The sequence below is a fragment of the Nicotiana attenuata genome, unplaced genomic scaffold (genome assembly GCF_001879085.1).
Source record: "Nicotiana attenuata strain UT unplaced genomic scaffold, NIATTr2, whole genome shotgun sequence".
Taxonomy (NCBI): Eukaryota; Viridiplantae; Streptophyta; class Magnoliopsida; order Solanales; family Solanaceae; genus Nicotiana; species Nicotiana attenuata.
Window position 1 is genome coordinate 276,238 of NW_017670398.1, and position 11,049 is coordinate 287,286.

The following is an 11,049-nucleotide window of genomic DNA, read 5'->3' on the forward strand; positions in this document are numbered from 1 at the left end:
AGTTAAATTCACAATACAAGTATCAAGTAAAACAATAAAGTCAATAAATTGCACGGCATCACCCTTCGTGTTTTTACTCTTATCCTCGCCATATAATATATATAAATAAATCATGTGCACGGCATCACCTTTCGTGCTTTTACTCTCATCCTCACATGATAATGATAATAGCAAAAAATTGCACGACATCACCCTTCATGCTTTAGCCTCACGTTCACTCAAGCAAAGATATCAATATGCAAACATGGCACGGCAACAACCTTCGTGCTTTTCGCTCTTCCTCACCAAGCATTCACAACAACACAATATATACCGAACAAGGTGGGAAGCAAGTTCAACTTCCATAATAATATCAAAATCCGCTCGTCATATAAGAATCTTTCCACAATTAGGGCCAACAACCAATCAACAATTTTCATGTTCTCATCACCCAATGTCACAACAATATCAAAATATGAAATAATATGGAAGCGGGAAATCAAGGAACTAACAATGTATCTAGGCATGGAAGACATATTTCACGAAATAACATGGTACAAGTAAGGCAATTCTACTTGCACGCTTATCCCATGGCCCCGCATATACGCTTGTCACCTTGCATATACGCCGCCCCCAACACATAATTCACATAGCAAATAGACTCGATTCTACCTTATTTCCCTCAAACCGAGGTTAATCAAGATACTTATCTCTTTCGTAATAAAATCACAATCAACCACGGCTTTGTCTTTCGAACAAGCCTCAAAACCAACCGAATCTAGCCAATTATCAATCAAACAATCCAATAAAAGCTTTAGAAACTACTCCACGAATGAAAACATATTCAATTTTGATCATTTTTTTAAAAAGTCAATCCTGGACCCGCTTGGTCGAAATCTAAAATTCGGACCAAATTCCGATTACCCATTCACCCCCAAGCCCGGATATGTAATTCGTTTTGAATTCGACCCCAGTTCGAGGTCTAAATCTCAATTTATAAAATCCCTAAATTCTACCAAAAACCCTAATTTCTACCATGAAATTAGTAGATTTGATATTAGAAATTCATGAAAAGTAATTGAAATCGATTCAAAAGTAGTTAAAGATGTTTACCAATGAATTTGGGGAGAAAATGTTCTTCAAAAATCGCCTCTAGGAGCTTAGGTTTGAAAAAATGTGTAAAATAAGCTAAGTCCCAATTTTTTAATCTTTTACCCGACTACAGATATGACAGTTGCAAACTCTTGTTCTCAATTACGATGTCCGCAAATGCGACATAGTGCATCAGACCTACTGAAGTCGCAAATGCGACAAAACCTCGCATTTGCGAAGTCCCCAGTCATTGCAAATGCGGTGCATGCTTCGCATTAGTGAAGCAGTCCATGAATCCCAGTCATCGCAAAAGCGATAAAAATGGTCGCAAATGCGGACCTCCTAAGATCGCAGATACGATGAGTTCTTCACAAAAGTGAAGACCAGTCCCCCAGCTGTTGTTTGCATTTGCGAGCTTGATATCACAAATGCGAGGCTCGCAATTGCTATCAGGTTCTAACAAATGCAAGACCTGCAACCTTGCACCAACAATGCCCAGTAGTTCCAAACCATTCAAAACTCGTCTGAACCTCACCCGAGCTCACCCGAGCCCCTCGCGTTCTAACTTGAACATGCACATAAGTGTAATAGCATCATATAAACTCGCTCGTTCGCTGACTCAAATCATCAAAACAACATCAAATATCAAGAATCGATCATCAAAACTCAAGATTTCAACCTAAAACTAAACCTTTTGCAAACTTTCACATAATGCGCCGAAATACGCTCGGGTCACTCGGGACCCTAACCAAATGTGCGTGCAAGTCCAAAAACATCATACGAACCTACCGGATTTGTCAAATATCGATCCAAGGTTGTTTACAAAATATGTTGACTGTGGTCAACTCTAGCCTCATTCTATGTCAAAAATCACATTTTCTTCAAAATTTTGCATAAAAACTTTCCGAAAAGCGACAATATATATTAAATGAAGCTATGAGAGATTTGGAAGTACAGAAATTAAGGCTAGTACTCAAATCGCCCTATCAAGTCGTCACATTCTCCACCTTTAAAAGAAACATATGTCTTCGAACAGACATAAAAGCCTGCCTGGACTGGTAAAAAGGTGGGGGTACTACTCTGCATATCGGATTCGGTCTCCCACGTAGCCTCCTCAATCGGCTTACCTCTCGAATGCACCTTCACAGAAGGAAAACTCTTAGATCCAACTTACGAGCCTGCCGATCTAGAATAGCCACCGGCTCTTCCTCATAGGTCAAATTTTCATCAAGTTGCACCGTGGTGGAGTCCAAAATATGCGATCTATCCTCATGGTACTTCAAAAGCATGGAAACATAAAATACCGGATGTACCCCTGTTAGGCTAGGAGGCAATGCAAGCCTATAAGCAACCTCTCCAACTCTTTCCAAGATCTCAAACGGGCCAATAAACCTCGGGCTCAACTTGCCTTTCTTCCCAAATCCCACCCCGCCCTACATAGGCGACACTTAAAGAAGAACCTTCTCACTCGCCATGTAAGTCACATCTCAAACCTTTCGGTCCGGGTAAATCTTTTTCCTGGACTGAGTTGTACGAAGTCGCTCTTGAATTACCTTAACTTTTCCAAAGCATCGCGGACCAAATCAGTGCCCAACAATCTAGCCTCACCGGGCTCAAACCAACCAATCAACGAACGACATCGCCTCCCATATAAGGCCTCATATGGAGCCATCTAGATGCTCGATTGATAGTTGCTATTGTAGGTAAGCTCCGCTAGAGGAAAAAACTGGTCCTATTGACCCCCGAAATCCATAGAGTATGTCCGCAACATGTCCTCCAATATCTAAATAGTGCGCTCGGACTGTCCATCCATTTGAGGATGAAATGCGGTACTCAAATCGACCAGCATGCCCAACTCACATTGCACGGCTCTCTAAAAATGCAATGTTAACTGTATGTCTCGATCAGAAATGATGGAAATGGGCATGTCATGCAGGAAGATAATCTCTTGGACGTAAATCTGAGCCAACCGCTCTGAAGACTAGGAAGTCATCACTAGAATGAAGTGTGTGAACTTAGTCAATCGGTCCACAACAACCTAGACTGCGTCATACTTACTCAAGGTCCATGGTAAGCCTACCACAAAATCCATTGTGATGCGCTCCCACTTTCATTCCGGTATCTCCAATCTCTAAATCAAACCACCCGGTTTCTGATGTTCATACTTCACCTGTTGACAATTCAAACGCCGAGAGACATAATCAATAATATCCTTCTTGATTCTCCGCCACCAATAGTGTTGTTTCAAGTCACGGTACATCTTTGTGACCCCTGGGTGAATGGCATAACGCAAACTGTGAGCCTCCTCAAGGATCAACTCTCTCCATCCATCAACATTTGGAATATAAATCCGACCCTGAAGTCGTATAACACTGTCATCTCCAATCACAACCTCCTTTGGCACCACCCCGCTTAACTGTGTCTTTCAACACCAACAAGTGAGGATCATCAAATTGGCGAGCCTTGATATGCTCCAACAACGATGACAGCGCCACAACACAAGCAAGAACCTGACTAGGCTCTAAAACATCCAATTTCACGAACCGGTTGGCCAAAGCATGAACATCCATGGCTAGTGGCCTCTCCACTATCCGCTGCCACAAATTAAGGTTCTTTTACTTGAAAGGTGCTGGAGACTCCGATGGTCGGTGTAGACCTGAACGCCGTATAGATAGTGCCTCCAAATCTTCAGTGCATGAACAATGGATACCAACTATAGATCATGCAAAGGGTAATTCTTCCCATGAACTTTCAAATATCGAGATGCGTAGGCAATCATCCTACCGTTCTGCATCAATAATGCACCAAGTCCAATACACAATGCATCACAATAAACGACACAAGATCCTAAACCTGTAGGCAACACCAACACTAGGTTGTAGCCAATGCAGTCTTGAGCTTCTGAAAGCTCACCTCACACTCGTCGGACCATCTAAAAAGAGCACCATTCTGGGCCAACTTGGTCAATGGGGCTGAGATAGATGAAAACCCCTCAACGAACCGGTCATAATAACCCGCCAAACCTAAGAAGCTCCGAATCTCTGTAGCTGAAGTGGGTCTAGGCCAGTTCTGAACTGCCTCAATTATCTTAGGATCCACCTCAATGCCCTCATAAGACACAACATGGCCCAAAAATGCAACCGAGCCCAACCAAATTCATATTTCAAAACTTGGCTTATAATTAACAATCTCTCAAAGTCTGAAGTACGATCCGGAGATGCTGATCATGCTCCTCTCGACTATGGGAGTAAAACAAAATATCATCAATGAAGACAATAATAAAAGAATCCAAATAAGGCTTGAACACCTGGTTCATCAAATTCATTAAGGTTGTTGGGACATTAGTCAAGCCATGACATCATGAAGAACTCGTAGTGATCATACCGAGTCCTAAAAGCTTTCTTAGGGACATTCGATGACCTAATATTCACTTGATTGTAGCAAGATCTCAATTCAATCTTGGAAAACACCTTGGATCCCTAAAGCTGGTCAAATAAGTCATCAATCCTCGGTAACAGATATCTGTTCTTGATAGTGACCTTGTTCAACAGCCAGTGTATGCACATCCTCATCGATCTATGCTTCTTCTTCATAAACAACACCGGTGCACCCCAAAGAGAGACACTAGGTCTAATGAACCCCTTGTCAAGAAAGTCCTGCAACTTCCCCTTCAATTCCTTCAACTCAACTGGGGCCATATGGTACAGTGGAATAGAAATGGGTTGAGTTCCTCGAACCAAGTTAATGCAAAAGTTGATATCCCTGTCAGGGTGGTATACCCGACAAATATGTAGGAAACACCTCTGGGAACTCCCTCACCACCAGAACTGAATCCATGGAAAGAACCTCTGCACTAGAATCACGAATATAGGACAAATATACCAGACACCCCTTCTCGGCCATACGTCGAGCCTTCACATATGAAATGACCTTGCTAGTGGAGTGAACAAGAGTCCCTCTCCACTCCAATCGAGGCAACCCCGGCACAGCCAACGTCATAATCTTGACATGACAATCCAAGATATCATGATATGGTGACAACCAATCCATGCCCAAAATCACATCAAAATTCACCATATTAAGAAATAGCAGGTCAACCCTAGTCTCATAGCTCCGGATAATGACAAAAAAAGCATGATAAACCTGGTACACCATAGTAGAATCCCAACGGGCGTAGATACATAAATAGGAGTACTCAAAGAATCACGAGACATATCCAAATATGAACCAAAATAGGATGACACATACGAATAAGTGGAACTCGGATCAAATAAAACTGAAGCATCTCTATGGAAAACCGGAATACCTATGATGACCGCATCAGACGACTCCACCTCAGGTATAGCTGGGAATACATAGCAACGGGGTTGAGCCCACCAATCTGACCTCCACCTCTCGGACGGCCTCTCACTGGCTGACCTCCACCTCTAACGGCCTGACCACCAACTCGGGATGCCTGACCCCCGCATCTAGATGGTTGAGCGGGTGATGGAGCAACCAGTGCCAGAACCATGGCACGAGTACCCTGTTATGGCATGCTGCTTTATGACCTGGGGCAAAATCTCGCGACGTGCCTCGGATCTCCACAAGTATAACGACTGATGTGAGTGCTAACCCTAGAACTAAACCTATCGACCTAGATGACCACCCTGATAATTCTGAATAGGAGGTTCATTAATCGAAGTTGAAGGTGCACTATATGCTAGCTTCTCAGGATGAGTCCCATAAGAACCACGATTGCCCGAAGAACCGTGTGATACCTGAAGCGCCGACTGAATTGTCTTGATATGATGGCCTCTACCAAATGAATCCCTGCCTCCAGCTGAGGCACCACTGAAACCACCAAAATGATGAGGCCTCTTCTCAGATGCCGCCTCTCTACCCTGATTACGAATTCTCTCGATCCGCTTAGTAATCTCTACAAACTGAGTGAAAGATATATCATCCTTAGTCTCTTTGGCCATCTCTAGCCTGGTGCCATAAGTGAGGCCATCTATAAATCTCTGCACCCTCTCCCTCTCCCTCTCAGTAGGGATCAGGATATCTCCATGGCATGATAGATCCACAAACCTAGTCTCATACTGGGTAATTGTCATGCTACCCTATTGTAGGCGCTCAAACTGACTGCATAGACCCTCTCTCTTAGTGAAGGGAATGAACTTCTCCAAGAATAGCTGCGGGAACTGCACCCACGTGAGAGGAGGTGAGCCTGTTGGTATGGCCCGAACATACTTCTACCACCACCTTTTGGCGGAGCCATGTATCTGAAACATTGTGAAGTCAACTTCACTGGACTCCACTATACCTATGTTGCACAATACCTTATGGAAACGGTCCAAGAAATCCTGAGGTCCTCAGAAGGTGTACCACCAAAACGAATAGGGAACACCTTGGTGAACCTGTCCAACCTCTTCGGCTCCTAGAACGATATCGCGGATCCCTCCCTGGACTATGTAGCGATAACAGGCTTAACTACTCCAACTGCTGGAACTGACGGAGTCTAATATTCGTAACCCCTCTGCTTTGGGATGTGAGTAGTGGGAGTCTGGGATCCTCCCCATCCTGAGAGATGGTTGGTGCTACGGGAAATACACAGGCTTGTGCCACGCTCTCCATAAGACCGACCAAGCGAACTAGGCCATCCTAAAGCACGAGGGTAACGATGAACCCCTTTAAGACCTGAGCTGGTCCAACTAGCACGACCGAAACATGGATCTCCCCCTCGTGCTCGATCTAAGGCTCTGAAATAGGTGATGCTGCACGTGCTCTAGGCTGAGCTCTACCTCTACCGCTAGCTGTTACACCCCATAGTTTTGTACGTGAGAGTACGTTGTAAGTCAATTGATGTAAGCTCTAAAATGAGATCATCTTTGAAAGTACATAAATAAGTTAATCATGTTAACTTGGAGGTACAGATATTAAAGATCATGTACTGCAAGTACCAAGAGGGTTGGAAGGCTTAGGAGCTAAACCAATTGAAGAAAATAAGTTTCATCGAAAGTCGACAAGTTGGGAATATTATAACATGTAATATTGGGGTGAGACTAGGGTGCTCAAAATGATAAGGAGGTTATGTTATGAGCTATTTTTGTTTTATTATAGTCGTTTGTTATGTTTTAAAGTCAAGCGAGTTATGGAACAAACGTTGGCAAAGATCATCACAAGTTACATTCATAAATATACTGAAAATTAGGTCAAATGTAGCTGAGCATTTCTCCCAATGTACTTGGAACTACGAGATGATCCATATATAAAATTAACTATCTACGAGTCTAGTTTCTAACACATTAAACCGTTTATTGATACGACATCGGAGTAGAGAGATATGTGCAGTTTCGCGAGACTACGCAGATTGCATAGGTGACAAGTAGGTGTGTCACTGAAGCAATTTAAAAAATAGATTTCGAGTGTTATATGAGGTATTTTTAGGAAATATTATATACCAAATTGAAGGTATTGGAATTTAGTTTCAAACACTCTTAACGTTCATTCATACGACATCCGGATAAAAAGATATAAGCATCGGAAGAAGGGCCAATGCTTGGGTGCCAAGCTAGCACCTCTTTGACTTTTCAAAAGTTGATATATATAGGGTTTTAAATCGTCTTTCTCTTCATTTTTCATAGAACACGACCAGAGAACCCCCAAGAACTTACCCTTAAGCTCTATACAAGGGTTCCAAAGAAGATTAACATCCCGGGTACAAAATCAAGAAGCGATAACAGTAGAACGATCCTACGACATAAGTATCGCTATATCGCCTCTCTTTTTCTTTGTAGTTTGAGTTTTGGAAGGTAATTCATAGTTAAGAAAATGCCTCTTTCAGTATGTAAGATTTTAAATGTCAAGGAAGGTAGATAAATTCTTTTCCTAATAGTTAGAACTCACGAGACGGTGATCGGAAGCCGTGAGTTCGATATATTTCACTTTTAGTGGACTGTTTTGTAGTCTACTCGAGTTGGCCTCTTGTGCTGATGTTTTATGGAGTTTTGGAGGAGAAAAGGTGTGGAGAAACACCACAAAATGACGAAATGGTGGGCTGGTCGTTCGCCGTTATATTTTTTAAGTTGTTTGATACTACTTTGGTTGTCGTTTTATGTATGAAGTGATTACGGTGTGTGGGATGTTTTGTGGTATATTGTGATGGAGATAAGGTTGAAAAATGATGCATACATGTTGTTATTGTTGTGTTCTTGTTGTTTTTGGTATATAGTATTGGAGGAGGGCCTTGTTACAGGGGAGATGCTGCCCAAATTTACGTAAACGAGCTACTAGTTTAGGTTGCGAACTTAGCCTCTACTCAGCACTGATTTTGAATCTCCTTACATTGTGGTACGCAGATTGAGTTGAGATGTTTGAAGAATTGCTTGGAAGGTATTAAGGACTCAATGGAGTTAAGGTATGTTAAGGCTAAACCTTTCCTTTATTTTGGCATGATCCCGTAACTACATGCGTTTGATATCGAGGCATAAAGAGAAGTTCTTATTCCTGAATTTATGTACATTATCCTAGTCTCATAAGCTACAGTATTCTCCGTTATCGTGACTATATATTCAGTTAAGTATTGTCTTCTTTCGGTTAGCAGAGCAGAGAGTTTATATATATAAAGTAATACAGTATTTTCAACACCACCGAGCTATAATCGGTGGGTAGGCCCCTATTAAGCAACCTCTAATCAGATGGTAAGTTATATACCGAGCCTACTGTGGCTGAGCGCCTATGAGCGAGCCCAAAATGGCCGAGATACAGAGCCTAGTATGGCCGAGCGCCTATGAGCGAGCCTACTACAGCATAGCAGTTACAGATACCAAGCCTTATAGGGCCGGACAGCTATTTTACTTACTATATTGAGAGAGATGACTCAGTATCAGCAGGTAAGCATATCTTCAAAAATATTTTCAGTTATTATATTATCAGTTCAGTTTCAGCTTTCTGTTATTCTGTTGCCTTACATGCTCGGTACATTATTTCGTACTGACGTCCCTTTTCTGGGGACGCTACATTTCATGCCTGCAGGTCCTGATAGACAGCTGGATAGACCTTCCCAGTAGACAAAGTCAAACATAGCTTGGTTTTTAGGTACCGAGAGGTCTAGTTAAGAGAGTAAAGAAGAGTTAGGGATAACATGATGTCTCGATTAAGGTTCCAGAATAATATAAGGAAATCTATGGTGCTAGCAAGTTAAAGGAATGTTGCGAGTAGTATAAATAGATATGTGTAGGTCGTAAGCTAAAGTATGGTAGAGTAAAAAGGTTTTAGGTAGACATGAGTAAGGATAAGAAAAGGTGAATGAGAAGGTGACGAGAATAGGTAAGGCCTTAGGATTAAGCCCATCAAAATAAGAGAGTTGATGGTTCCCATAAGTTATAGAAAGCCCTGTATAACCTGAGTAAACTCGGAGGAGTTTAAGACTAGGAGCATTTGGAAAAGATGGAATGCTGCCCTGGTAGTAGAATAAGGGTGTAATTGTGATAAATGATAAGTGGATGACATTTAGTCCTTCGATTGAGTAATGATTTAGAGAAACATGGATTCCATGAATTGCACAGGATTAGAATACCCCCATAAGATTCACTACGTTGGGATGCTTGAAATACGGTTAATGAAGTACTGTATCGTCCCTAGGTGGATCAAGAAAATAAGTTCAGATGATCCCTGATGAGACGTGAGCCTAAGGACAATGTATTACGTAAGAGGTTTCAAGTTATCAGTGGTAGATTATAGATCAACATTACGGTGAATCAATAATAGGCAGATTAAAGTTCCAAAGTATGAGATGAGATTAGGCCGTCCTTCTTAAGATGAACACTGATGAGGAAGAACTAAAGGACTTAGATTTAAACATATAGGATAAGCAGCGAGAGAGTAACTTGGAGTTGGGTAACAAACCTCGATAATAATAAACTAAAGTAAGTGTTATGGTATAGCATGACCTACCTAAATGTAGTAAATTCATAAAGATAGATAACCGAGGCTATGAAACAAGATATAGCAATAGTCGTAAGTTCGACAAAGTACCAAGTGAAGGACTTCAGTACGCATATAGATGCTTAGAGGGACAGCTTGTCATAGTTCTGTATATGTTCACGAATGTTCCGAAGGAGGGAATGATGTTACACCCCATAGTTTCGTACGTGAGAGTACGTCGTAAGTCAATTGATGCAAGCTCTGAAATTAGATCCTCTTTGAAAGTACATAAAGTAAGTTAATCATGTTAACTTGGAGGTTACAAATATTTAAGATCATGGACTACAAGTACCAAGAGGGTTGGAAGGCATAGAAGCTAAACGAATTGAATAAAATAAGTTTCGTCGAAAGTCGACAAGTTGGGAATGTTATAACATGTACTTTTAGGGTGAGACTAGGGTGCTCGAAATGATAAGAAGGTTATGTTATGAGTTATTTTTGTTTTATAATAGCTGTGTGTTATATTTTGAATTCAAGAGAGTTGTGGAACAAAAGTTGGCAAAGATCATCACAAGTTACATCCACAAATATGGTGAAAACTAGGTCAAATGTAGTTGGGCATTTCTCCCAATGTACTTGGAACTACGGGATGATCCACGTATAAAATTGACGATATACAACTCCAGTTTCTAATGAATTAAACCGTTTGTTGATGTGACATCAGAGTAGAGAGATATGTATAGTTTCACGAGACTGCATAGGTGACAAGTAGGTGTTTCACTGAAGCTTTTTGAGCAATAGATTTCGTGTGTTATATGAGGTCTTTTGGGACATTTTATATCCCCAACTTAAGTTCTTGGAATTTAGTTTCTAACACTCTTAACCGTTTGTTCGTACGACATCTGGATAAAAAGATATAAGCGTCGGAAGAAGGGCCAATGCTAGGGTGAAAAGCTAGCACATCTTTGACTTTTCAAAAGTTGACATATATAGGGTTATAAATCGTCTTTCTCCTCATTTTTCATAGAAAACGACCAGAGAACCCCCAAAAACTTACTCTTAAGATCTCTA